The following is a 27,893-nucleotide window of genomic DNA, read 5'->3' on the forward strand; positions in this document are numbered from 1 at the left end:
TTAAGAGTTCTACTGCATAGAGTAGTACTATGCAATGAAAACAAACTGGGCGTCTCCTAGGCTACCACCAGCAGCTTCTGTTCAAACAGGTCATAAAAAGTAGTAAAAGATATAACTTCTACAAAGTAGTGCTATAGTACGTATATCTTAGAAACAAAATTTTTTAATAGACCTTGGCAAAGAACGACCTAACTATTCTGATGAGGTAGGAGAATCTCAGAAACTTCCTCAAGGACCCCTGAGAATTACTCAACAATAATTACCTTGCTAAAATGTAGATGATATTATTCTGTCATAACACTTACTTTCTCAGAATCCAGTGACATTTATTGAACATCTAATATGGGCAGGCACCATGTTATCTTATTTACTGCTATATCCTCTTCCCTTAGCAGAGTCTTGGCATATAAAAGGCACACACTAAATATTTCTAGATAAGCAAATGAATATTGAAAGATAAATAAGAGTCTATCCATATTATCTGGTAAGTAGAGAATAAAATAATCTGTCCAGTGAGACAATGACTAAATAATGATTTTTAAGCAACCCTCTTTTGTATATATTATATAAAGAATTCATGTGAATTGGTAAAATAGGAATACCGTAATATATAAATGGACAGAGAATGTGAATAGTTCATAGGAGAAAAAAATTAACTTTAATAATAAAAAGTAATAAAAATGTTTATTATCAGGATTGATCTAAGAAAAACAAGTTAAAAATTACTTTGCCTAGTAATTAAAAAGTTTAAATGTGGAAGAAATATACTTTTGAGGAGGGTGTAGTGAAACTGGTATATTCCTACACTGCTATGGCAGACCAAATAAATATATTTTTATAGAAACTATCAATAATTATTTTGCTACAGTAAAGTTTTGAGAATTAATTCTACAGATGGACACCAAAAGAAAGTGTCTATGAAAATGTTTACTATGAAATGTTTTTTATATATGTTTACGTGCTTAGAAATTACATGTTATTTATAATAATAAAAAATTAAAATCAGCCAATGACAGCAGAATCATTAAGTAAATTACAGTACTTCATTCCATAGATAATATGCAGTTTTTTAAGAAGACAAATATGGAAAATATAGAAAATATCCTACTGTGGAAAAAAAGTTATGTGTTAAGTGAAAAAAAGCTGAAAATGAAATTATATTACACTATGACTACAGTCAAATAATAAATATATATCCATATATGCAAGTCCTAGAAGTAGAATGAAAGTTTAATTTGTTGGAATGCTGCAACTGCATTATTTAGAAGCTAGATGCAATTCTAAGTTTATTAATAATTATTGATATGTTATTTGGGTAATAAAAAATAAAAACAACCCCTTTCTCTGAAGAAAAAATTGAATTTTAGGAAAAAAAACATTATAGAGTGTTCAGACTTGCTTGACTATGGGGAGTTTGGTCAACAACCTTCTTAAGTAGGCATTTTCCACAACACAAAACTAAAAACTCTTATTGCAGCAACAGAAAGAACTTGAAATTATTTTTTGGACCAAAGTGAGAGATGGACAGATAGACAGATACATAACATTTACACAAAGATTTTCATTAAATACTTCTTGATGAAAATGAGATAAAAGGCAATCTCTTAAAAATGACTTAGTCTGAAACCTTTTTAAATCCTCTTCCTACAAATGAGTAAGTTCTAGGCAGACTATTTCAAAGTGTGGTATAAATTCTGTTGCTTCAAAATGGATTGTCTACAACACTGAACAAAAGAAGCCAGGCACAGATGGCTACCTACTGTGTGATTTTACTTATATTAAGTCTGGGAGCTGGCAAATTTATGATGTGTATACTTAATCACCTGCAAATTATACCTCAATAAAGAAGAACAAAAATGGTTTGTAATCGGATAAGGTCATTTCACGGAATTAAAACCGGACACAGACATTGACAAGATTTCATTTTCCTTAAACTGCCTATTTGGAATGTAATGAAGCTTTTCTAAGTATTTTGAGTAATGCGACCTTACTAAATTACCTTGGGTCAGTGTGGGTGGTCATGAATGGCAAGATGTTCATCTAATTAGTTATTATGGCTCACACTGGCCAGATGGAGTGTACATCTTAAGGCCACTGCCACCTCTCCTCTTCAAATGATCGGGTGGATTCTCTTTTCTAAAGAGTTATGTTATTTACATGACAGACTCTTAAAGGAATCTAAGAAATAAGACCATGTAAGTCGCAGCCTGGAAATCTGTGGCCAACACAGAGAAAAGGCAATTTCACTGTGACATGAGGCCCTGGCTGCAATGGGAGGGATCCCAAACTCCAGGAACATCACCCAGTACGTCTGGCTGTAAAGGGGAAGTTGACCTACTATTTGCATCTGCATATTCTGGGTAAATGTTCTTCTGAGATAAATAATTTTGGAAGTTCTTACTTATGCACACTTAACACAAAAATAGAGAAATTATTGACACCAACATCGTGAGAGGAAATCTCGTAGAGTAGAAAGAGCATGGACTTCAGAGTCATAAATCAGGAGTCAAATTCTAGCTCTTCCACTTCTTAAATATGTGACTGTGGAAAAATGATCCATTTCCTCTAAACTTCAACTTCTTCGTCTGTGAAGTGAGGTTTATAACACCTGCCATACACTGTTACCTTAAGGACTGGAGACTACAGGAGTGCCTGGCATGCCCAGCAAACAACGGTGGTGGTGATGTGTTAAATGTCAGGAGAACTGGACACCAGCCGCTCTTAGCACTTAGGCCCGAATGGCTTTGTTCAAGGGCTGTAGTTCTTCTGACACTTATATTTTTCATTTATAAAAAAAGCCAAAAATATCCACCTGTTGAAGAATGGCTTCTGAGGTTAAATTAATTTGCAAGCAGTCTATTTTTGTTCTTTCTTATATTCTACAGTGTCTACTCAATTAAGCACTTTAAAACTAGATACTAGAAAGGGGGGGGAGGTCTGTTTATTGGATATGTGCAACACAAAAGGAAAAAAAAAGTCAGAAATGGAAAACAGCACCAGCACTCAATCCTAACCTCCACCTGAGGCCCAAGGCAGAAAATTCTCCTGCAAGGGTGGATGAGGATGGCAACTGACTTCAGGCCGCTGACCTCATTTGGGGCAGTGATTTCATTGCTCTAACTTTTAAATGTCCATCTTGTTCTTGAGGGAAATCAAGACAGGGCAAGTTTCAAGTATGTCACCTAAGGTCACAGACAAGATGGCGGAGTAGAAGGACATGAGCTCATCTCTTCTTACAGAAACACCAAAATCACAACTAACTGATGAACAACCATTGACAAAGAAACTCTGGAATCTACCAAAAAGATACCCTATATCCAAAGACAAAGAAGAAGCCACAAGGAAATGGTAGGAGGGATGCAACTGCAATAAAATCAAATCCCATACATGCCAGGTGGGTGACCCACAAACTGGAAAATAATTATAGCACTGAAATTCTCGCACAGGAGTGAAAGTTCTGAGCCCCACGTCAGGCTCCCCAGCCTGAGGGTCTGGCAACAGGAGGAGGAGCCCCCAGAGAATTTGGCTTTGAAGGCCAGTGGGGTTTGATCGCAGGAATTCCACAGGACTGGGGAGCACACATATGGTCTCATGTGCACCAGGGAAAAAAGCAGTGACTTCATAAGAGACCTCTGGGCCAGGCTTACCTGCTAGTATCGGAGGGTTTCCTGCAGAGGCGGGGGGGGGGGGGGGGGGGGGGCGGGGGGGGCAGTTGTGGCTCACTGTAGGGACAAGGACACTGGCAGCAGTGGTTCTGGGGAATACTTACTGGTATGAGCCCTCGCGAAGGCCACCATTTTCTCACCAAGACCTGGCCCCACCCATCAGTCTATAGGCTCCAGTGCTGGGACGCCTCAGGCCAAACAACCAACAGGGTAGAAACACAGTCCCACCCATCAGCAGACAGTCTGCTTAAAGTCTTCCTAAGCACACAGCTGCCCAATAAACACACCGCTGGATATCGTCCTGCCTACCAGAGGGACAAGACCTGGCTCCACCCACCAGTGAGCAGGTACTAGTCCCTCCCACCAGGACGCCTGCACAAGCCTCTTAGACAGCCTCATCCACCAGGGGACAGAGGGCAGACAGGCTACAATCCTGCAGCCTACAGAATGGAAACCGCAATTGCAGAAAGTTAGAGAAAATGAGATGGCAGAGGAATATATTCCAGATGAAGGAACAAGACAAAAGCCCAGAGCAACTAAGTGAAGTGGAGATAGGCAATCTACCTGAAAAAGAATTCAGAGTAATGATAGTAAAGATGATTCAAAATCTCAGAAAAAGAATGGAGGCACAGAGAGAGAAGATACAAGAAATGTTAACAAATACCAAGGAGAACTAAGGAATGAACAAACAGAGGTGAGCATTACAATAACTGAAATGAAAAATACACTAGAAGGAATCAAGTATATAACCTAAACAAGCAAACTGTGGCTTTCTGTTGGCCTGAGGTCTATCCTCCTATAGTGCTCTGGCTCCAGAGCAAGGATGGTTACTCGATCTCTTTCTGCTGAGAGTGGGCATAAGGCCAGGACAGGGGCAGTTATCTTTCTTCTATTTCATAGGCTCAAGATATCTTACTTAGGGAGAAGAAAATGGCAATACTAGAAATAAAAATGTTTGCCCCACCAGTCTGGGCCAAGTAGTACAAAATGATCTGATCTGTTATATATTTTAAACTAAAACATTGTTGCTTTCTGAACCCAGAATAGCATGGCCTGTGTTTATTCAAAAGGGGAAAAGAAAATCACAACTCTGCATGGGGAAATTCCCAACACAAGGCTTATGCCTGCCTTTACCTCCTTTTCTTCATACCAACCAAGGTTAGATAGTCACAAACAGAACTTTACCCTGCTTCCTAGAATTGTTGTGAGGATTGAATGAAATAAAATTACTCTGTTAAGTGCAAAATGCCACATAAATATTAGGTTGTTACAAGAAGGACACTGATATCACCCTAGGTTTGTGCTGCAAACTGCCACAATGAACTAAACAGACAGCTGGGCAAATCTGCCAGACAGGAAGCATGTCTGACTCTTGAACACAGGCTGGATTCCCTTTTGCAGAGCTACACCCGCCAGGCTGGAAGCCCCCAGTGCTTTAGTCATGAATGGGCATGTCCTGTCCAGGGCCTCACCCTAATCTGGCCTTTGGCTCCACCCTGCAATCCTGGTCCAGGGCCAAGTATGGGTTAACTTCCTCTTTTAGTTTGCCTGGTACTGCCTTTCCGGTACCATCAGGCCTTAAGCCAGAGTCTCAAGTTTTACAGAGAACAAGTGGCTCAATAATGAAAGCATTCCTTCCTTCGTACTAGGGAACTTCCCTCCTTTCTCCCCTAAAACCACTCCTATTTCCACTTCTTCTGTTTCTCATCTGCCTTATGCGCAGTCAAGAAGCTAAGATAAGAGCAAAGAAATAAGTTTGTCTCATTGACCATTCCTCTCAATTGAGTCGCAACTGCTCCCCACTAGTGCTACTTCCTTGCTAACCCCTTGTTTTCAGTAGCTGGAACATAACAGGTTCTTAATAACTATTTACCAAAGGAACACAAATATCAGGTTAATGAATCAGCAAACATAGGCATACTTTGGAGATTTTGCAGGTTCAGTTCCAGACCACCACAATAAAGCAAATTTTTTTGTTTCCTAGTGCATATAAAAGTTCTGTTTACACTATGCTGTAGCCTATAATAGCAGCATACCTTAAAAACGTACATACTTTAACTAAAAAATACTTTATTATTAAAAATCCTAACCATCCGAGTCTTTAGCAAGTCGTAGTAGTAACATCAACACTGATCACAGATCACTGCAATAAATAATAATGAAAAAGTTTGAAATATTGTGAGAATTACTAAAATGTGACACAGAGACATGAAGTGAGCAAATGCTATTGAAAAAACGGTAGCAATAGACTTGTTTGATACACAGGGTTGCCACAAACCTTCAATTTATAAAAATGCAGTATCTGTGAAGCACAATAAAGTGAAACAAAATGAGGTACACCTGTATGTGTCAAATGATGCTCAAGGCCTTTTCCTGGACCCTGACCTCCCCTATTTCTGGCCTTCTTTTCATCTGGTTTTATATTCAGAAACTAGGGCAGCCTCAGTTTGGTTTCCCAGATTAACTTTGACTTTAGTTCTTTATGCACAAAGGACCAGTCGGCACATCTATTTTTTCCTGTGAGTTTTAATAAGAGGAAAAAGAAATTTTAAAAGGGACAAACCTTACTTTCCATCTATTTCTCAGAAGGGATAGAGTCAATGTGCCTCTGTGTGTGCGTGTGTGTGCGCGCGCGCACACGTGCTTTAGAGTGACACGGAAAGATTGTGAGGTTGTGTTATTTTCTACAGGAGAACAGAAGAGACACCTTAGCTAAAAAGCACAGTCGCTAACAGTAGAGGCAGATTAACTCCTAACAAAGACATAAGGTAAAGTGGGCACAGCCATAGAATCATACTACTCACTACTTCTATCTCTAAATGCCCTGAGGATCAGGAGGGTAGAGTCAGGTTTTTCTGGTGTTCAGTGGTGGAACACTGCTCTACTGCTAAAGCACATCTTACATGAACCCCAGATGGTACTAAATAATCAGATATACATGTAACTGGAAAGCCAGAAGGAGATGAGAGAGAATGGGGCAGAAAAAATTTATTTTAAAAAATAACGCCTAAGATTTTTCTGAATTTGATGAAAGACTGAAATTTGCAGATACAAGATTATAAATGAACACTGGGGACTTCCCTGGTGGCACAGTAGTCAAGAATCTGCCTGCCAATGCAAGGGACATGGGTTTGATCTCTGGGCCAGGAAGATCCCACATGCCACGGAGCAACTAAGCCCACGAGCCGCAACTACTGAGCCCATATGCCGCAACTACCGAAGCCCAAGTGCCTAGAGCCCGTGCTCCACAAGAAAAGCCCCCGCAATGAGAAGCCCACGCAGCATAACGAAGAGTAGCCCCTGCTTGAGGCAACTAGAGAAAAGCCCATGCGCAGCAACAAAGACCCAACACAGCCAATAAATAAATATTAAATAAATAAATGAACACCAAGCAGAATAAACACAATAAAGTTCACACTGATGTACATCAGAGTCAAATTATTGAAAGCGAAAGCCAAGAGAAACCCTTGAAAACAGCAAGAGGAAAAACACATTATACAGAGGAAAAAAAATGATCTGATTGGGACTTCCCTGGTGGTGCAGTGGTTAAGAATCTGCCTGCCATGCAGGGGACATGGGTTTGATCCCTGGTCTGGGAAAATCCAAGATGCTGCGGAGCAACTAAGCCCATGCACCACAACTGCTGAGCCTTCACACTAGAGCCTGCGAGCCACAACTACTGAAGCCCTCTTGCCTAGAGCCCATGCTCCACAACAAGAGAAACTGCTACAGTGAGAAGCCAGTGCACCGTAACGAAGAGTAGACCCTGCTTGCCACAACTAGAGAAAAGCCCGTATGCAGCAACAAAGACTCAAGGCAGCCAAAAATAAATATATAAATCTATTTTTTAAAAAATGATCTGAACAACAGCCAACTTTCATATGAAACCATGGAGGCCAGAGAGAATGGGAAAACATCATTAAAATGCTGAAAGTACACCCCTCCCTGCCCCTCCCCACCCCCCCGTCAATCCAGAACTCTATATTCAGGGGATATAGCATTCGAGTATGAAAGCAAAATAAAAATATGTTCAGATAAAATAAAACTAAAAGGATTTGCAGCCAACAGATCTGCACTATAAAAAACACTAAAAGAAGTTCTTTAGTTGAAGGGAAATATTATCAGATGGAAACTTGGATCATCAGGAGAGAATGAAACACATCAAAAATAAGTATCTGAGTAAATTAAAAAACTATTTTTTTGCCCCTTTTCTCTTAATTTCTTTATAAATTGTTTATAGCCCTGTCTTGGGAGATTTATTACTAGTAGAGGTATTACATATGAGCTCCAAGTCCTCATAGCCTTCCTACTCTATGTTTATCTTATGGGATGCTTAGAGTCTGGAATTGCTTCTGTTCTCTATTCTAGCCTCTTCCTATTAACTGTGAATTTTTATGAGGGTTGACTTGGTAGGAATGGGGTGAAGGACTGAATCTTTGAAAACTAACAGAAACGGAGATTGCTAGAACATAGGATATGTATGGTTTGGAGGCAGGATCAGTGCAGGGAAGGAAAACAGATTGAGATTAAATGCTCCGATGGTAAAAGCTAGGTTACCAGGAACAGGCCTTGAATCTATTCTAAATTGTGGCAGAACTTGGGGAAGAGAAATGTAACATACCTAGTCCCCTACCTAACTTCTCAAACTTCTAACCCTATAATAATTCCTAATCTTCTTTAGACTTGACAGGTATGTCTATATGTCTCAGGTAGTACTTAGTTCCTCCAAGTATCTGATTTCCAGTTGGTGCTGGAGGTGAAAAAGAGGTGGTGAGATTTGGGAAATACTAAGGAGAGAAATTACAGATACAGTCCCAAGGTGTGCCCTATGAAGAGACAAGGAAGTCAAAGAACTGGGATGGTGGAGGTATCACATAAGTGAATCATCAATGCTGAAAGAGTAGGACAGGATGGACAAACTGGCCTCAGACTCTGAATGGAACCCTGGAATGTAACTGTTTCAGTATGTGGGGTACTATAAGCTCCCAGTTGTATTCAGGACCTCAATTTCCATCAGAGGTTTTTAGCTTTTTGGTCTATTTTTAAATGTTTTTTACTTCTTTATAACCATTCCTTTCTGTAAAGTTCATTCTTGTCCTGCAAGGATTGGGTCCTCCTTCAGAAAGAAAGAGGACTCATGGTGCATTGTATCAGGTCCAGAACCCAGAAACAAAATGGCACTGATCAAATGATGGGAGGGAAATGGAGACTGCCTATCAATCTGCCTATCAGGAATAATAAATAGGTTTCACCTTACAAGCCAATTTTCTGGAGAGCTATGTTGAGAAGGATTCAGAGGCCTGGACTGAAGTATGGGCTCTGAAAGGGATCACAATTAATTAGTGATGTCTGTCATGGGAATGAGTCCACGTGCTCAAGAGTGCTCTCTCTAGCTTGGGTGGTTTGTTTGTAGACTGACTGGTCCCCGGCAGATAAGGGATAGACTGACCGGTCTCTAGTAGATAAAGGACTTCTCAGGCTAATTTAAAGGAGTCAGGTCTCTGTCATTGAAGCTCAGGACCTGTCTGTCAGGTCTTGGTCAGGTCCAAATCTAAGAGTTAGGAAAAACACTGAGTGTGAGAGCAGGAAAAGCCTGTTTATCATCACTGATGTTTGCTAAGTTCCTCATATGAGTCGGTTGACTAGTTCAGATAGGCCTGGCCTTTGAAGTCATATGTCTCAAGCTAGCCTTGCTACCTTCACATGCCTCAACAGGCAGGGATGAAAGGAAGCCATGGGATCATCTGATCTGCACAGATTTCTCCTTTTCCAACAAAAGTCATGGGGGTCTGAGTTTTGTACACAGGACTAGCCCCAACTCTGCTGCTAAAAGCCAACAGAAATCCTGGGTCTTGGACCCCTACTCTGTTGTGTCCATAGGAACCACTGACGCCTCCTCTAACCCCAACTAACAAAAAATCTTTCTTTCGAAGGAGTGCTGTGTCAAGCGCAAACCCTCCATAAATGCTGGTGACTTGAGTTATCTAGTCTTTTGGGAAGAGACCAAGAGCTGAAAGGGGAGAAAAAAAGAGACACTGAATTTGAGCTTCACCTGTGAGGCAGCTATGCGGTGGGGAAGAACGTTCAGCATCCGCAGGCCTGCAGGTGGTGGAGGTCACCGAGAGATGACTGACGATCTTCTTACTCCTTGGCCGGAGTATACGGGGTCTTTGCTCTGCTGCGTGTGGATGAGGGTTGGAAGGTCCCTTTCTTGTCTGTTAAGGAGAAGGGCGAGGAACAATGCGTGGACGACTGTCGGGTACGGTGCGACCTTCTGGGGTACCTGAGGGAAAGGCCTGTGACACACCCATGAGCAAGGGGGGGAACGGCCTCCTCCCGCCCCACTCCCCGTTCCAGGGGAAGCGAGCTCCCAGGTCCGTGAAGACACTTTAGTGAGAAGACTCCAGAGAGAAGCCCACGAGGGCTGCAGCAGGGACGTGCCGGACACCGCTTGGCCCTCTTCCAAAACTGTGGGGTCTGCGGTGGCAGGAAACGCACCACCCAGCCTCAACATGTCACCTCGGGGAGGAGGAGCCAGGTGGGTCGGCGCCCCTCCAGGAAGGGCTGCCGGGTCCGGAGCTTCGGGGCCTCCCCGAGGGGAGAGTGGAGCACTAGGACCAAGCCCGCGGGGTCCGCTGACCCGGGACTCTGGGGGTGAGCAGCCGCGCCCGGGCCAATTTCGGTTCCCAAGGGTGGGGTAGTCGGTGCCCCGCAGCGGGCGGGCGGGCCGTCAGCTGCCCGGCCCGACGCCTCCCTCCCCGCCCCCCGGCTTCCTGCGGAGGCCGCGGCCGCCATGTTGTTGTGGGGCTGAGGCGGCGCCGCGGAGCCGGAGCGGCCGTGACAGGCTGCGCAACAGGTTCGCTGTCGGCGGCCTGACGACGAAGCGGGCGCGGCGGAGGCTGCCAAGCAGGGTCTCCCGGCGTCCGCCCGCGCCCGCGCCGCTGGTGCTGAGAGGCGCGGGGTCGCGCTGTGACGTGCGGGAGGCGCGGCGGGCGCGCCAGGTGGGTGAAGCGGCTGCCCGGGAGGCTCGCGGGCCGGGCTGGGGGGCGGCTGCGCGCCCCTCACGACGCGGAAGGGCCCTCGGGAGCCCGGGCGGCCCCTGAGCTAGGCCCCTGGCGGGCTTGGCGGCGCCAGGCGGAAACCTCCGGCCCCGGGTTCCTGCCCCCGCGGCAGGGCCAGGGCGGACGGCGCGGGGCCGGGGCCGGGGCCGGGCTGCCTCTTGCCCGCGGCCGAGCCCCGGCCCCCGGCTGCGGCCACTTCTGGCAGGTGCGGACGCCGCGGCGGGCCGGGGGCGGCGTGGCCCCCTCGCTTTCGGGGTGCGGGCAGAAGGAAGCCAGCCCTGAGGGGCACCCGCATGCTTCCTCGGGGCCCCGTTTTATTTTCACAGAGTTGGTTTTCCTTCTTGGTAATGGTTGGCGTGGAACGTCAGAGGAGCCGCATCCCGGTGCGTCAAAGTGGCGCGAGTCACGAGAGACCACTGGGTGGATGCTCGGCGTCCACTGCTCACATTAAACCAAAGTTGGGGAATGTTACAATTTTACTTTAGCCTTTTGACTTCCAGGGTGTACAGCAAGCCCGGAGAAATGTAATCTCTTGGACCAGAGTAAAGTTTATTGCTTTTATAATTTTTTTTTTTAAAAGACACCTGCATGTGCATAGCGAATGGGTAAACCGAGGCTGAAACTGCAGATGGCTTTGCATTTTGTCAAAAGACGCTGTGTTTGGATTTATGAATCCAGTGCTTTATCGTCGAATGATTGCTGATAGCAAGTATGCATCATTTGAGACGTGTATTAATTAGGAAGTAGGAATATTTTTGACAGAGCCAACCACATTTGCCAACATTTGCTTGTTTTTCTTTTTTTATATTCTAATATTTTCAGTACCTTATTTATGGCATAACTATTTATTAAGAGGCTAAAAAAAGGTTAAGGTAACACAAAAATGTTTGCTTTACTAAGTGCCCTAGTTTGTTTTTACTAGTGTTTACTTGTTTACCTAAAAATAGGCGAGGTGTGCCTTGAAATTTTGTGTTGTCCTAGTCAGCTTAATTTAGGTAGCAGAGACTGTGTAGGTTAAGCTTCTTAAGCCTCCTAAGAAGATTAATTGCTCTCTCTCCCTGTGCTTGTTTGCTGTGTTGTTAATCAGTGGTAAAACCTAAACGCAGTCTAGAAACATTACGTAAAACCTTTACATAAATTAATAATGATGTGCCGCAAAATTTAAAGATAGTAGCAGTTCTGATATGCTAGGTTTCTTTGGCTATGCCTACGATTCCCTTGTAATTTCTTTATCCCCCCCTTATTGAGATATGATTGACATATACCCTTTATTATTTCAAAAGTATGTAAGGTGGAAGTTGTTTTTAAAAGCTTCGTTTAAGGACAAACAGAATTTTTGTGTTTTTTGGAGGACATGGAGAAAATGTGCATGGCTGCTGTTTAAATGTAGTATTAATGAGCCTCAGAAAACGTGCTTTTTTTTGTGCTTTAATGCATGTGATTATTCCTTTTGCTTACCTTTATAACGAAAGGTAGAATTGTCTGAGAAAACTTGACCTGTACTGAGTTATTGAGCAGGGAGGTACTATTGTTAGTTCAACATATCTCAAGGCTAAAATGTTGATCTCTCCTGAGTATGAGGAAATGTGTTAGGCATGCACTGGGATTGAAATTATAGTTTTAAAATTTTTTTATTTTCACAAAATAAGAATAGTAAAAGGAACCTCTGTACATCCATTACTCAAACTCAGCAGCTTTCAAGAACTTTATCCATCTCTTTCTTTCTTCCATATCTTCATTTTTTAATTTTTTCTCTCTATATACTTATCATATCTCTTTTTAAAATTTATTTATTTATTTATTTATTTACTTTATTGATTGTGTTGGGTCTTCGTAGCTGCACACGGGCTTTCTCTAGTTGTGGCGAGTGGGGGCTACTCCTCGTGGTGCGCAGGCCTCTCATTGCAGTGGCCTCTCTTGTTGCGGAGCATGGGCTCTAGGTGCGCAGGCTTTAGTAGTTGCGGTACATGGGCTCAGTAGTTGTGGCTCACAGGCCAAGTGTTCCGTGGCATATGGTATCTTCCTGGGGCAGGGATCGAACCCATGTCCGATCCCTGCATTGGCAGGCAGATTTTTAACCACTGCTCCACCTAGGAAGTCCCATATCTCTTTTTTAAAGTGGAAATTTTCTTACATAACCTTAAGATTTTTATTTTATTTTATCTTTAATACAGAGTTTCACAAATTTCTTTCTAGTAAGACAGAAAGACCATTTATTGGCCATTTCCTTCAGCTACTTTCCTCAGCATTAAAATATATTTACCATTGAGCATTTATTGAGCACTTACTGCCCACCAGGCCCTGTGCTGTGTTATAGAATCATTTGAAGCTCACAAAGACTGTATGAGTAGTTCTTTCCCTCCCATCAGATAGATAAGTGAAATGTTAACCTGGAGGTGAACTGACTACTCAGGTTAACTGAGCTACTCTAGGTTGCTGAGCTAGTAAGTACAAGAGCCAGGTTTCAAACCAAGATCCTTCTAACTTCAGCACCTGTTGCCTTATCTGGTAGACTCATCTTGGTTCGGAAATTAAAACAAAAACACAAGATTATTTGGGTATTCAGTAAGTATTTGTTGAGTAAATGAATGAAAGTACATTTTATTCCATCAATAAGTAACTAGCATTTTTATATACTGTATTTATCTGTAAAGCATTTATATTAACAAGTTCAAGAAATGATTCAAAATAAACTAATTACATTACTCAAAATGTGATTTTTTATTACCATACAACAGCGCATTTGCTTTTCTTTTTTTATATTCTGATCTTTTCAATACCTTATTTATGGAAAAATGTACAGAATAACTATGAAGAGGCTAAAAAAAGGCAGACTTTTTTTGTGTGTGCTGATTGTTAAAGGCGGGGTTCCAAGTGTGAAGGAGAAAAATAATATTTAGGATTAGTTCTGTAAAAGAATAGTTCTAAAGATGAAGATGCATCAGAACCACTGTATTTTTTTACTTTGAGTTCATTTTTGACTTTTTAACATCCTCTAACTACAGAGCACAGCAACTAATGTTAGTCCTATTGGGTAGAGTGTGCATATAGGTATTCTTAAGAAGGAGGAACTGAACTGGTCTTAAAGGATCTGAAGGCAGAGAGGAAGTGGGGGAGGGGGAAGGAAACAGCAGAAATAGAACAGTGAATACATAAGAAATAATTATTTTTACAATTCTAAGAGGGCAGCATATTTCATTTGAAAATGTCTTGTTTTGAGAGATTCACTTAAGAATTAATTTCACAGCTATATCAGGACACTGAATGATTTATTTATCTGTGAAGCTATTCAGCAGTGGTTATGGTAGATGTTTAGGGATCTAATACCAGATGGCAGACACTTAACTTGTTTTACTTAAGCAACTGTTTTATGTTTTCTAGATCATTTTCTTCACTAATGCATATTTATTTTATGTGTTTTAATAAAAATTTTATTTATTTTTATCTTAACTATGGTAGATAAAAGTACAGGCTTTCAAGTTAAGCCTCCTGCTCCCAGCTCCAATACTAAATAGCTGTATGACCTAGAGCAACTTATTTTAATTCTCTAAGCTCCTGTTTCCTCACCTGTAAAATGGGGAAAATAATACCTGTCTCATAGTGCTATTGTGTGTAATACAAAGTGCTTAGCACAGTGACTTCTGCTTAGTATAAGTGCTTAATAAATGTTATCTATTATTGTTCCAAGTTACTTCAGTGAGAAATTTCAAAACTAAACTAGCTTAGTCCCCTTTTTCTTTCTTTCTTTTTTTTTTTTTTTACTTAGTGAGTGGAAAAGAAATTAGCTTTTTAGCTCTTGATTTTTAATCTTACCATCAAAACAATCCATAAAAGAAGGCTGGAATCCCATCTCCCCACAAAGAATCTGCCCTTTTAGTCCCCTTAATTCGGGGGAAGGTGGGGAAGCATAATCTAAAAGAAGAAAATGTTCTATATCTGCCAAAGAAACAACTGTTTTGGATTATTACTTCAAAGTCTTTGAATTCACATGCTTAAATAACTTCTGCTGTTCAGTGTGAGGAGTTACTGGCTAGTGTGAAGTTGATAATGGAAAGAATGATCAAGAACGGTGGCAGTGTGAAACTGCAGAGTCCACATAGATAAGGACCCAGCAGGGTTTACTCCAACGGTTAGGACACTGATAACTGGTGCTTTATCATTTCATTTTTGCTTAAAATAGGTATTTGGACACTTTCTTCACCACCCTGCCACTCCTCCTTCACACTTAAGAATGACTGCTTACATGTAAGAATTAAGTAGGTCAAGTTAATAGATTTCACAATTTATGTAACATTTGGTAACTTTAATTTTAGTGAGTATGAGATACTTTTTGGTGAATATGAGTGAGAACATCAGGATTAATGAAGTTTGCTGAGAATGCTGCAGACTGGAAACGCTTGTGTAGCATTTATTCTCCTAACTTTGTGGTAAGCCCTGAAAACCCGAATGGTAGAGGAGAAGCCATGGTTAAGACTTGAGATTTAATTTCCCTTTACTCTTTTCTCCTCACTAGAAGCATTTTAGGCTTTCCCTGTGCTAAAGTTCCAGTGAAATGCGTAGACAACCTGTATTAGAAGGCTTTCCCTCACCAACTCTCCTTTCTTCTGGTGTCTGGTCTTCATTCCATGATTCTGATTGGAGTTTTTGCCGCCCTCTTCCAGCATTCCAGCTCCTACATTCAGGATCCAAGGTTCCACCAGGTTCTGGAAAGCTAAGTCACTTGGATGATTGAGCTGGAAAGAGCCATTTAGGTTAGAGACAGATAACCCAAAACTTTCTGAACACTGCTCTCCAATACCTGGGTTTTATAGTCTTTATAACCTGGTGGTAATCCCATCTGCAAAAAGTACATGCTGCAGCTCTCCCTTAAATCCATCTTTGCTGTTGCTTTCCTCATTAGGTTGACTTCACCCCATCTTTGTCTTTCTAGGGGCTTGGGTGAAAAGAAATTTAAAAAGCCCCTCTTCCCTCCTTTTCTGCCATGTGCTTTAACTTACTTTTCTTCATCTCAAACACTGTCTTTCCTCTTTAAAAAGTTAAACCCAACAGAAATCACTCATAATTCTTGGTATTGAATTAATTCTTTTAGCAAATAATGAGTATCTGCATGCCAGGAACTGGCCCAACCACTGAGAATAGAAACAGTGAACAAAATACACAAAAATGCTGCCCTTGTGCTACTTGTATTCAGGAAGGGAGAGGAGAAACAAAATGTCTAGAAGTTAGAATTTGCTAAGTGCCATGGAGAAAAGTAAGGTAGGAAATGAGGCTAGGGAATGTGTGGGCAGGTGGGTGAGGGTAAATTGAGAGAAATAAATTTGCTTCATTCAAAATTATGAAGGAATTCAAAACTGGGGAAGGATTATTGTACACATTTTATGAGTAAATTTAATAGCATTTCAGGTCATTGTATTTAACAGAAATGTTTATCATTTACTGTTTGGTTTGGACCCAGCAGATCTCTTAATATTTCAGTTTTCTAGTAACTTAAGCCAGAAAACAAAAAACAGAAAACCTCAGGCACGACACGAGCCTAGAGCAGAGATTTGTCAAATAGTTTAGAATAGCTACCTTAATTTGATTTTTGCTAAAAGTGCTATGTTGTGTTTGTTTTTAAATTCTATAGACTTTGTTTATACAGTTTTTATTGTGATGAGTAATATAATGTTCCTTGTGTAAAACTGTACAGGGAAGTTAAAAGAAGAAAGTAATAGTCCCTAATAAGTGTATTACCTGGAGAAATGTTCAGTGTTAATATTTTGGTAGATCTCCTTCTAGAGATTTTTCTTTGGGAAAAATAGAATTACATACTCTGCTTATGTAATCTCCTTTTTAGTTTCCTATCACTTATCAAAACCGTGGTTCTACTTTTTTATATACTTATAATTTTTATTTGCTAAATAATATTGCCTTACTACTACTGGATGGTAATAATGTCTAATATTTATTGCATATTTAGTATATCCTAGTTATCAATACCATTGAGACATTTTACATATTTTTGCTCATTTAGTCTTTAGCCTCTCTCTGAGAGCTGTTCTATTATTATTTTATAGCTGAGAAAATTGAGCAAGGACAGGTTTGGTAATTTTCCCAAGATCCCACAGACAATAAGTGGCAGCTATAGGTTATGAACTTAGTCTGACTCTATATCTTGTGCTCATATCATATCTCATATTGGTTCTCTAACATTAAGGTAGTTTATAGTTTTTTTTTTAATTCTTATTTTAAATTGTGCCACAGTTAACATCCTTGTACCATATCTGTGTTTATATCTATCATTATTTCCTTAGACTGAATTTCTAGTAGTTGCAGTAGTATTGGATCAAAAGGTATGGACACTTCCTAAGGCCCATGTAAATGTATTGCAGAGTTGTCTTCTAGAAAAACTTGTCAGTACCAAAGTGTTCTCCTACCAAATGAAACCAGTCCTATTCCCCACATCCTCAGAAACACTGACTTTTTTTTAATCTAATAATTTGATGAAGACTTTTGTTTTAATTTTTCTTTCTCTGAATATTAATAAGGTTATACTTAAATTTCTTTTTCTTTGAGAAATATTTGTCTCTGCCCTTTTCTCACTTCATTGGCATGTTCATCTCTTGGTTATTTCTAAGAATTCTTTGTACATTAAGAATAGTAACTCTGGGGACTTCCTAGGTGGTGCAGTGGGCAAGAATCCACCTGCTAGCGCAGGGGACACGAGTTCGATCCCTGCTCCAGGAAGATACCACATGACACAGAGCAACTAAGCCCGTGCTCCACAACTATTTAGCCTGCGCTCTAGAGCCCGTAAGCCACAACTATTGAGCCCATGTGCTGCAACTACTGAAGCCCACGCGCCTAGAGCCTGTGCTCTTCAACAAGAGAGGCCACCGCAATGAGAAGCCCACGCACCACAATGAAGAGTAGCCCCCACTCGCTGCAACTAGACAAAGCCCATGTGCAGCAACAAAGACCCAACACAGCCAATAAAATATATAAAGAAATAAATTTATAAAAAAAAATAGTAACTCTGCTTATAGGTATAAATTTTTTTCCAAGTTTGTTTCTTAGTTTTGTAAATGCATTCTTTTTTTTTTTTAATAAATTTATTTATTTATTTTATTGGCTGTGTTGGGTCTTTTTTGCTGTGCGCAGGCTTTCTTTAGTTGCAGTGAGTGGGGGCTACTCTTCGTTGTGGTGTGCGGGCTCCTCATTGCCGTGGCTTCTCTTGTTACAGAACACGGGCTGTAGGCGTGTGGGCTTCAGTAGTTGCAGCACATGGGCTCAATAGTTGTGGCTCATGGGCTCTAAAGCGCAGGCTCAATAGTTGTGGCACACAGGCTTAGTTGCTCCGAGGCATGTGGGATCTTCCTGGAGCAGGGATCGAACCCGTTTCCCCTGCATTGGCAGGCGGGTTCTTAACCACTGCGCCACCTAGGAAGCCCTGTAAATGGATTCTTATCGCTGATAATGATAATAGCTAATATTTAAATAGTGACCTCTATGTGTAGCACTATTCTAATTCACTATATTTATTAACTCATTTGATTTTTACAACATCCACATGAGGTAGGTGCTGTTATTAGCTCCATTTACAAAGTCCTCTGACATTATGTTTTAAATTCTCGGAACAGCTTTTTCTTCTGTGTACTTGCCCATTTCTGTTCCCAATTTCTAAAAAATTTTTCTCTTCCTAGCCTACTGCATGATACCTGTTGTTCTTCATTATTCAGTTTAGGAGTCATTTCCTCTGGGATTACTCATCTGACAGCTTTCTAGTTCCTTAAGGCAAAGTTAGGTGCCCATCCTCTGTCTTTTCTTTATACCTATAGCACTTATATGCAATTCTCAGTTTTGGTCTTTTGTGTATTCCCTGCTCTTATACATCTTATACAGGTGCTGTACATCTGGTGATTCCATAAAGATTTGTTGATTTGAATTAAAGGTGCTCATGATGATGTTGGTGATATCAAGAAGGAAATCAGCCTTCCCAGTATGTAAAATAGAGAAACTTACACTGAGGAGGTAACATTGAAAGTGGGCTTTGAAGGCCATGGGGAAGGAAGTAGAAAGGGAGGGCCCAGAGACTAAAACTGAGTGAAAACAAATGTGGAAATTTCCCATTCTGGGAACAGCAAGTTATCTAGAGTGATTTTGAGGGTTATCAACCTTGCCTCTGGGAAAGCCTGATGAAGTAAGTTCTTTCACCCAGCATACCTGGTCTGGTGTTCAGAATATTTAAATCTTCCTTGTAGATTTCTTCTGCTGTGAAACAGAGTTCAGTTTCTTTTCTGACTTCCCCCTTTTTTCAGTGTGATGGGGACAGGGGAAGTTGGAAGGTCCTGGTGTAATTTTGGTGAGAGCTTCGAACATCCAGGGAACTTTGGTGAGTTGATTGGGTAGGCCCACTGGTAGCCTTTGCCAGAAGTGGAAGCCTTGGGCTTTGGGAGAGAAGGAACCCTGCAGCTTTTGTCTGTGTTGACTTGGGTTTCTGCACACCTTTCCCTGGCTGTCAGCAGATGGGATAAGACCTCAACTTCTTTTTTCTCCAGTCTTCATTTCATTTCTGTTCTTCTAGTTTTGATCAGGGACATTCTTCTCTTGGTCTACTAGCTTAATCTTGAGCTATACTGACTGTTGGTCTTGAAGAAGAACGAGTGAGCACTTTGTGTGTTAACAATATAATTTATTTGTCATTTAATTTGATGTTTTTTCAAATCCCTTTCCTCTTTAACTTTATATCTCATCACGTAACAAACTTTTTTTCATTGTGAAAATAATACATGCTGATTGAAGAAACTTTGTAAAATAGAGGGAAAAAAAGTAGGTGAAAAAGGTTATTCCAAGTCCAACAATCAGTGACAACCACATTTTGGTCTCTCCCACCCACCCTCTCTTTTCTCTGCTTTTACATGTATATTTTTGTACATGTTTTACGATACAACACTGTAGTTAGGAACATGGCTTGTGCTGTCTGAGGTTTTAGTTCCAGCTTAGTCTTTTATTAGCTTAGTGAGTGTAATAGTCTCACTGAGCCTCAGTTTTCTTTTCTTTAAAAAGTGCAGATTTCATAATAATATTTATCCCTAGAGTTATGAGGATGAAGAGATAATGTATGTTTCGTGTGACCATCTCATAATGACTTTTCAATAAGTGTAACAATAATAATCAGGCCTGCCTTTTGGTTAGGTCAGCCAGGGCTGCTCTGGGCTGTGCTTGGAGGGAGGGGGTGAGTTAGGGGTATTGTACCTTTCATTTCTGAAATAAAGTCTAACTTCAAAATTTTTTTTAACATTCTGAAGGGGCTTATGAAAATATTTACACTGAGACCACCTTTAAAGTGTGATTTATCTTCAGCTAGCCTCACAGTAGGGGAGTGGCCCTGGGCCTCAGACTTCTAGGATGGCCCTGATGATGATGATATCAGTGATTATGAGATAACAAGTAAAGACCTGAGTGTCAGGCTTGGTATTTGGTAAGTATTCAGTGATTGTTAGCTGCTGTTATTTTTAGTAATGATAAATACACATTTATAGTATATCATAAATTATGAGAGTATAACCAGTTTCCAGGTTATTACATGGTCTAGTTGAAAGTGTTTTTTAAAAAATAGGTTATTGAGATATAATTCACATATCATTGTGAATTTAAGTGGCAGCATAATACTTGGCTCAGTGTATTCTCCCATTATTGGATGCTCATATTATTTCCAGCTTTTTTCTGTTGTAACTAATAATAACTGCATTGAATATCATTGTTTCCCACTTTTATTATTATTTCCTTATAACAGATTTCCAGAAGTGAAATCATTGACTTAGAGGCTAAGAACCAGTTTGCACCCCCATGCATGTGTCTGTAGTACTCATCTCATCTTTGCTAACCCTAAGTATTATATAGGGTCTGTTGTTGTTGTTTTAATAAGTTTAAAAGGATAAAGAAAAGAAAACCTCATATGTATTTTCTTGATTATTAGTGATGTTAACATTTATTAGCCAGTTTTATTTCCTCTTTGGAAAATTGTCTATGTATTTGAGGTTTTAGTGTTCTCATTATTTTAGTAGTTCTCTGTACATTAAAAATAATGACTATCATATTTGTTGTAATCTTTCTCCAATTGTATATCTTTTAATTTGTTTTCAACAGAAGTTTAAAATATTTATATAGACGAATTTTTATTATTTCCTTTGTGTTTTCTTAAATGGCTTCAAAACTTAGAAAGTTATCTATGTTTCAAAGAGGTGATATTTTATTTGAAGGTGAAGCATCTACCTGAATTTTTTCCCTCTATACTTCTTATTCAAGTAAAGTAAATAGTTTTGCTTTAATATTTAGTCCTGATACGAGACAGTAGAGAATAGACCAAATAGCCAGCTGCCCCCCACACTCCCCTTACAGCAGTGCAGGCTGAGTCACAAGCTATTCTTAGGTGTTTTTCCCCTTTTGTGTGGGTGAATTGTCTTATTCAGAGTTGTTGACTGATTCTTCTGAAATTGGTTTAATTTAAATCCTCAATATAATTGGAGCACTAGCTACTTCAGTATTAGTTTACTGTTCCTGTTCTTTTTTGCCCTGTTTATTGGTTGATTCTTTGTGGGTTAAACTTAACAATTATAAAAGAGCAAACTTTTAACTTATATTCCAGCATCTTAAACTGGAGATGCTAAGTTGCAGAACTAGAACTAAAACTAAGTCTGTATAGAACAGTTCTCTTTTTGAAGCTTTTGAGTCTCAACATGCTTTGTGTATTTGGGGCCCTAAGCCTCTTGGTAGAAATAATAGTCACCTTTTACTCAAATATAATCAATATTTGTAAGAAAAACATGTCCTTTTTATTAGTAATCGGTACAAGTGTGGTTTGTTATACCAATTCAGTGAAATCAAGCCAACTACAGTAAGTCCCCTATATACAAATGAATTCGGTCCTGAGAGCGTGTTCATAACTCCAGTTTGTTTGTTAAGTCCAACAGAGTTAGCCTAGATACCAAACTAACGCATTGGCTATATATTACTGTACTGTAATAGGTTTATAATACTTTTCACACAAATAACATAAAAAAAAACCACAAAAAATAAAGCATTTTTAATCTTACCATACAGTACCTTGACAAGTATAGTCATACAGTACAACAGCTGGCATCCAGGGGCTGGCATTGAGTGAACAGGCAAGAAGAGTTGCTGACTGGAGGAGGGAGAGGAGGTGGGAGATGGTAGAGCTAAAGGATCGTCAGCAATGGGAGACGGAGAGTGAGCTGCAGTTTCACTCACGCCTGATGTTAATGGCACAGGTTCTGGTTCCTTGCTGGATTCAGTTCTATTTACCCTCTCAAAAAAAAGATGCAGTGATGTTTGGATAGCAGCTCTTTTTTTCTCGTCATAGATGACACGGTGGCACTGCGTTGCATGCTGAATGGCTGCTGCAACCTTCACATACCATTCTATGTTCGGGTCTCGTGCCTCAAAAACTAACAGTGCCTCCTCAGATAAAGTCCCTTTGCTGTTTCTTGTGTCGTGAATCTCTTCGGTTCTTCAGTTACTTCTTCTTCCTCTTGTGTTTCCACTCTCTCGATTATTTTCACTTTTGTTTCCATTGTTAACTCTTGGAACTTCTTAGCAGTACCAACTGTATCACCGTTGCTTTTATGCTTTCTTTTGGACATCATGGGCTTAAAGATACTGTACTTTATATAGTACTGTATAGTAAAGTGCACAAAAGCACAACCACCTATATAGGATGCACGCACGTGACAGTGTATGCCAGACGTGAACTAACTTACGTGATTGGACGTGCAAACACATGTTCACATCTTCAGGAGTTCACAACTTGAAGGTTTGTATGTAGGGGACTTACTGTATTATAGTTGAAAATCATGTTGAAATAATAGTAGTAATAGCCATCATCTGTGATCACCTTCTGTGTGCCAGATGCTTTACAGACACAGTAGCTGAGCCTTAAAACAGCCTGGCATTATTCACATTTATAGGTTAGGAAGTTGAAGCTATGTCATGTAGAAGTCTACTAAACTAAGAGATAACTGCATGGGATTTGAACTCAAGTTGGTTGATCTGCTTTCAAAGTTGAAGTTCCAGACTGTCAACTTGCTTGTTCTCAGTGCAATTGAAAGGATGCTAATCTCTCAGAGTCAAAGCATTTGTGTTTATTAAAGGATATTTTAGTACCTACCATGTGGCTGACTGTTGAGCACTAGGTATAGGAAGATGAAGAGACATTTACAGGAACTCACAGTCTGATAGAGATGGGCAGGCATGAAAACAAAGGTTACAGTACTAGTTGGTATGTAGTTTCATGGAGATATATACAAGATAAAATGAGAATGTGGCAAAGGAAACTTTTGTAAGTGGAAGTGCCACTGAGAAGGTAGGTAGGTACACAGGTTCAGAGAGGGAAAATAGGAATAAGATGGGGCAGAGGGTGGAGGGGAAGGTATTCCAACAGTGGGAAAGTAGGCAGGGGATAAACCCTGAAACGCCTTGTATGCCACGTGATGGATATTAGATTCTTTTTAAAAATCAGCTTTATCGAGGTATAATTTATATACCACAAGATTCACCTTTTTAAAGTGTACAATTCTGTTGTTTCTATTAGAGTCACAGAATTGCACAGGCATCATCACAAATTTTAGAATATTTTCATCACCCAAAAGAACCCCCTATGCCCGTTAGCAACCTCTCTCCATTTCCCTCCAGTAGCCCAAGCTCTAGGCAACCACTAATCTACTTTCTGTCTCTATGAATTTGCCTGTTCTGAACACTTCATATAAATGAGAACATAGAATATGTGGTCTTTTGTGACTGGCTTTTTTCACTTACTATAATGTTTTTAAAGTGCATCCATGTTGTAGCATGTATCAGTAATTCATTCCTTTTTATGGCCAGAGTTTCCATTGCGTGAGTATACCACATTTTGTGTATCCATTCATCAGTTGATGGACATTTGGGTTGTTTCCACTTTTTGACTCTTATGAGTAATGCTGCTGTGAGCATTTGTGTACAAGTTTTTGTATGGGCATAGGTTTGTGTTTTCATTTCTGTTGGGTTCATACATAGGGGTAGAAATGCTGAGTTTTATGGTAACCTATGTTTAATATTTTGAGGAACTGCCAAATTGTTTTCCAAAGCAGCTAAATCATTTTACATTCCCACCAGCAAGGTATGAGGGATCCAATTTAGTAGGAGATTAGATTTTATACTGTCGGTGAGCAGAATCACAGAATCACAGTGGTTGAAAATTACTGGATTCTCTTGTTGCTTCCCAGTATAGTTCAAGACATATGCTAGGTCAGGAGGCTTTTTCTGATGAATGAAACTAAAATGCAAGTCATTTCTTCAGTTCTTGGGGGCTGTTGTTAATCCATTTCCATAGTCTTTGATTTTTATGTATTCCTACAGGCTACTTATAATCTGAGTTATTAAGGATTATTGAAATTTAGTGTTCATAAACTAAAACTAGCCAATTTCTAGAGCTTTCTTAGGGTTCTTAGTTTTCTTCTAAGAAATCTGTTAACTCTACAAAACTTTGGCAGATTGAATTGAATTGAAAAATTCTTACTGTGCATGCCCACACGGATACTGTTTTCAGTGCATCAGTGGATTGTCTTGAGTTTGATTTGGTTCCAGTTTCTGGTATTCTTGAATTAACTGTAGTTATAGAATTATGTTAGATGTAATTTTGTTGACCATTTTGCTCTTGTGTAACTGTTTCATTGCTATAATTTCTTCATCATGGAGTTATTTTTCTACTGGAAAATAGGAGCAAGTGGAACAGGTTGGATCTCTTGTTCCACTTAGGTGGCCGTGGTTAGAGTAGTTTGAGAATGAATGGACTACATAATTGGAAGGATTCTTTCCCACTCTAATATCCCACTCTAATAAATTTTGTAAAATGGGAATTAGTGTTTGTTTAATTAAGGGTCTTAACTATGGAATACATGAATCTCTGAAAGTCCATAGATTGGTTTTGGAAACCTGAAACCTTTGAAATTGTATGCCACATTTTGTGCATTTGTGTTTTTTTCCAAAGAGAGAAATCGGCTTTGCCAAATTTCTTTAAAAAAAGAAAAAGAAAAAGAAGTCCATGACTCCTCAAAATTAAAGAATTCAGATGGGTGAAGAGAATTTATAAGTTTGTAATTTGAAGTATTTGGTGGAAGTGAGACTGTGCTTTGGTTACATGATAGATATTTTCTGTATACACTTTTTTTTTTAAAAGTGTTACTCATTCCATGTTAGAATATCTCTATTTTATTCTTTCCTGGTAATTTTTGTCCCTGTCAGAACTTGAAGTTTGCCTTTAAAGTCCTCATTGCATATTTATTATTTTATATTCAGTTTCTTGAATGGTTGGGGTGTTCTATTTGAGTGTTATTTTTGCTGCAGTGATTGCATGCTTTACTTGAAATGTATTGATTTTTCTTTAAGAAAGTTAATTGGCTTGATAGAATAAGAAAATTGATAAATCCTTTTCTATCCATTAGCTGCCAATTTTTCTTTCCTTTACTCTCTTGTTCTGTTTGTATTTTGGTTGAGATTGGAAACCACCAGTAACTGGTAGAAGCTCTTCCTCTGCAGGCCCTGCATCCAAACATCAGTTTGGATGTGACATCAGTTTGGATGCAGTCTCTTTAGGCCTCTGCAGTACGGTATGTGTGGAGGAATATACTTATTCCTCTGTAGTTTTTTAGCACTGGACGTAGCATGGTTGGATTTGAGATGAGGTTGGTGATTTCAGTTAAGTGTTTTTGGTAAAACAGACTTGTTACTTAATATTGTTTATAATAGATTAAGAAATTGACAAGGGAGAGGCTCTAGGAGATATTGGCTATAGGGTTACAAGATGGTGTAGTATAATACAAATGTATTTGGTCTTTGTCCCTGGTTCCTGGCACAGAGCTCCTAAAACCTTTGGAATTCCCTGAGTGATAGGAAAGCTGCTTTCCATCATACATGAGCTTATGTTAATGAGGTGACTAAGAGTGGCACCCCTAGATAGCCTCAGCATAAGGCTGGACAGCCAGAAAGACCCAGAGGATTAGAGGGTTGGAATTTTCAGCCCCACCCACCTGCCTCCAGGAAGAGGAGGTGGGTGCTGGAGTTTGAACTCTCCATTTGATACACTCACACACACCCATATATAATTTTTATGTAGTTGTAATCATAGTGTAGATTTTTGTCTACTCATTACATGGAAGATTTTTTTTTTCCTGTGTTGTCTCATAATTTTCATAAGTTTTAATGGCTGTGATATTTTTATCTAGCAGTAGACTCTAATTTATTGACCACACTTCTGTTCTCAGATGTTTAGGTTGTTTCAAGTATTTTGCTATTATAAATAAAACTGTTATGAATATTATTATTTAGCAAATGTATAATAAGCACTTATTATCCATTTCCCTTAAGAGGTTTTCTTCTAATCCTTGACACGTGCTGACAATCTTGAATATTTGCATCCAGTTCTAGAATTTTATATTTTTAAAAAATTTACATTGTATCATAAATATTACCTATCTACTGTAACCTTGAAATTATCATTTGTAAAGAGATGCATATTATTCTAAGTGAATATAACCTTATTGTTCCTTTCTCTATTGGATAAATTACCTTATTTGTATTTTTTCTACTGTTGATGACACTGTGGTATGCATGTTTGCATTCTGTTTTCCTCCTTTGGATTGTTTTCTTAAGATAAATTCTTACAAATGGAGCAAGTGGGTATTTTGTTTTGGATAAATGTTGCCAAATTTAAAGGCACATGTTTTTTACCTTAAACCTTCTATTCCTGTGGTATTTGCCTTCTTTAAAAAATTGATATACTTTATTTTTTTTGGACAGTTTAAAATTTACAGAAAAATTGAGCAGACAGTACAGAGTTTCCTATATACCCTTCTACCCGTTATTAATAACTTACATTAGAACAGTACATCTGTTACAATTAATGAACCAACTTTGGTACATTATTACTAACTAAAGTCCATGCTTTATTTACTTTTCCTTAGTTTTTACCTAATATCCTCCTGTTCCAGGATCCCATACCGTAGTACATTTAATTGTCATGGCTCCTTAGTCTCCTCTTGGTTGTGACTGTTACTCAACTTTACTTGTTTCTGATGACAATTTTGAGGGGTACTGGTTAGGTATATCATAGTATGCTCCAGTTGGAATATGTCGGATGTTTTTGTCATGAGACAAACAACCATGGGTCAAGCGGGCAAATGAACCAGATGTGTTCATTGCAATATAAATTTACCAAAATGAATATGTTTCTTGTATACCAAAAATATATAAAGTAAGTATGTCATTTTTACTATAACCGTAAAGTACCTAGAAATAAATGAGACGGGGTAGGGCTTTACCTAAGGATGCAAAAATATGCATCTGAGAATAATCTCAAAAATTATGAAAAAATAGGGTACTGCATATTCTAACACTGTGGTAATTAAAACCCTAAGATAGGAGTACACTGGAAGACCCACAGAACAGAAATAAATGTAGGCTATGAGTAAACTTAGTGTATAAGAAAAGAGATGCATTTTAGATCGATTAGGAAAAGCTAAATTGTTTCATAAATGGACTCAGAAAACGTGATGGGCATCATCAGTGGCGGAAGAGGGGCGAGAATAATTCACTCATATTTATCTTTCCATCCCAAAATAAAACTCCAGATAGAGCAAATATATGCATTTTGAAAACATATGCAGGTACTAGAAGAAAATTTGGGTACTTTTCTGGTATGAGTCAGGCTTTTCTTAGCATAATAGCATGCTCAGTAGTCATAAAGGAAAAGATTGACAAAAAGATATAGCAAAGTTGGTATAAGAACAAACTGGATAAAAAGTATTTGTAACGTGTTACAAATCTGGGAGATTGAAAGAGCAGTGTGAAGTACTCATCTAGGAGAGTGGGAAAGCAAATAGACTAGGGAAATGTGGACTTGTCAGGCAGGACATAAGGTCCACTTGAGTTACAAGTCAGGAATTCAAAGTGAGGCCAGTCAGCAACTTCATTTATATAGTCATAGAATAACTATAGAGAGTTGGATTTAGAAAAGATTGGGATTTTGCTAGATGTGTAGTATTCAGGGGAGAGAGGAGAGTGAAGTTGAGGCTGTGTACAACGAACTGCTTATAGTGGTGGACTGTGATATTTAATTTGGGTAAGGAGGGTTATT

The 27,893-nt window shown here is 39.5% G+C and overlaps 1 protein-coding gene and 1 long non-coding RNA gene across 8 annotated transcripts in view; one reads left to right on the forward strand and one right to left on the reverse strand.

The window, feature by feature from the left end:
* Nucleotides 1-10,470, reverse strand: part of LOC130856337 (uncharacterized) — a 30,511-nt gene extending 20,041 nt beyond the window's left edge. The window contains exon 1 of the long non-coding RNA XR_009054556.1: nt 9,718-10,470. This is a non-coding gene — a long non-coding RNA (uncharacterized LOC130856337). The remainder of the gene's footprint in view (nt 1-9,717) is intronic.
* A 23-nt stretch (nt 10,471-10,493) lies between these two features.
* ITSN2 (intersectin 2) overlaps nt 10,494-27,893 on the forward strand; it is a 137,385-nt gene continuing 119,985 nt past the window's right edge. For 2 of the 7 annotated variants that reach the window (XM_057740416.1, XM_057740421.1), the window contains exon 1: nt 10,500-10,666. The gene's annotated coding sequence lies outside the window, so the exon portion shown is untranslated. Of the gene's footprint in view, nt 10,667-27,893 lie in introns of all 7 variants that reach the window. The other 5 variants (XM_057740423.1, XM_057740424.1, XM_057740417.1 and 2 more) reach the window with 4 other exon arrangements.

Source organism: Hippopotamus amphibius, chromosome 7 (genome assembly GCF_030028045.1).
Source record: "Hippopotamus amphibius kiboko isolate mHipAmp2 chromosome 7, mHipAmp2.hap2, whole genome shotgun sequence".
Classification (NCBI taxonomy): domain Eukaryota; kingdom Metazoa; phylum Chordata; class Mammalia; order Artiodactyla; family Hippopotamidae; genus Hippopotamus; species Hippopotamus amphibius.